The sequence below is a fragment of the Pseudopodoces humilis genome, chromosome 21, assembly GCF_049639895.1.
Source record: "Pseudopodoces humilis isolate 2021_Gansu_Grassland_sample_001 chromosome 21, ASM4963989v1, whole genome shotgun sequence".
NCBI lineage: Eukaryota > Metazoa > Chordata > Aves > Passeriformes > Paridae > Pseudopodoces > Pseudopodoces humilis.
The window spans coordinates 2,526,895-2,528,816 of NC_142220.1; positions in this window are offsets into that span (position 1 = coordinate 2,526,895).

A 1,922-nucleotide genomic window follows, 5' to 3' on the forward strand; every position below is an offset into this window, starting at 1 on the left:
CTACGAGGGCAGCGAAGCAGTTGGGAAAGCAGCCTGTGCCTTCAGGGCATTTCTGTTCATGGAGAAAGCTCTGCTCCCAGCTCAGAGCCAGCCTGCTCCCCTCCAAGTGTGAGAACCACAGATCCTAAATCCAGAGCAGTCACAAACACGCTGGTGGGGAAGGCACTGCCTTGAGAAACAGCTGCACAGGCATGGGGAGCGTGGGTGCTCCCCACGGGACGTTGGCAACATGTGAAGTGTGTGATGTACACATGGCTGGGGGTATAAATGTGCTGCACAACCTGTTCCCATGTGTCCTGGGCACACAGGGAGAATGCCAACGGTGTTGGGTGGGACCAGCTCATGGAGAGAGTGGTGTGAGTGCCTGCTCAGAATGTGTACAGGTGACACCCCAGGCACACACAGGTGTGAGCACACACTCCTGTGTGTGTAGGAAGGTACTCACACAAAGGGCAGTGCCTTCTGGCTGGCAAGAATTCCTGTGGATGCATCATCCGAGCCCTGGCACAGTCAGATTCTGTGTGAGTGAGGACTCAGCCTCTCCCCCTGCCCAGCTGCGCTGGCAGCTGAGCTGGGGGCAGCAGAGGAAACTCTGCCACTTTCTGAGGAACCAGGCAAAATCTTGCTGCAGCTCTTGGCTTCCAGTGCTGCCAGTCAGGTACTGTCCCCCCCTGCCCCGTGGCATGAGGCAGTTCCACTGTGACAAAGCACTTTAACCACATGGTCTTTTTCTGGTCACTCTTCATCACAATTTCCCGGTGTGAAAAAGCCACCAACTCCCCAAACTGCCCACCTGACTCTTGCATCTGCAGCTGAGCTGTCCAAGGCTGGTGGCATTCAAGGGGCAGATGGCCAAAGCACTGCTCAGCCCTCAGTCACAGCACATTGGCCTTAGCTTGCTTTACATGACTTCACAAATTCCAGAATGGTCTTATGCCCTTATTTTCTCCACCACTTCAGCACATGCTGCCGCCCTAGCCTGAGCCCTGGAGCCAGCCTGGAGCTGGGATCTACAGGGATCTGCAATAGGGGGTCATGACCCGAAACTCTAGGGGATGGGGCTGCCACTCCTTGGACCCTGCATGCCCTGCAGAGCCGTGGCCGAGCAGGATGCTGTGACCACAGATCACCCCCTGAAGTGTTGCCCCGGCCACCGCATCACCCTTCATGGACAATCAGCCTCCATCGGTTTCTGTGCCTGCTCCAAACCCCGGCCCAAAACCCTGGCCCTCCCGTTCCATTCCATTCCATTCCATTCCATTCCATTCCATTCCATTCCATTCCATTCCATTCCATTCCATTCCATTCCATTCCATTCCATCCCATCCCATCCCATGGATCCCATCCCATCCCATCCCATCCCATCCCATCCCATCCCATCCCATCCCATCCCATGGATCCCATCCCATCCCATGGATCCCATCCCATCCCATCCCATCCCCTCCCATCCCATCCCATGGATCCCATCCCATCCCATCCCCTCCCATCCCATCCCATCCCATCCCCTCCCATCCCATCCCCTCCCATCCCATCCCATCCCATCCCATCCCATCCCATCCCATCCCATCCCATCCCATCCCATCCCATCCCATCCCATCCCATCCCATCCCATCCCATCCCATGGATCCCATCCCATCCCATGGATCCCATCCCATCCCATCCCATCCCATGGATCCCATCCCATCCCATGGATCCCATCCCATCCCATCCCATCCCATGGATCCCATCCCATCCCTTCCCGTCCCGTCCCGTCCCGTCCCATCCCATCCCATCCCATCCCCTCCCATCCCCTCCGCGCGCTCCCACCAGCGCCCCCAGGCGCCCGCCCCGTGCCTTCATGCAAATGAGCTCGGGGCGGCGGCTGCTGATTGGCTGCGGCGCGCGGCGGTGGCGCCGCCCCCGGCGGGTGTCGGTGTCCGCAG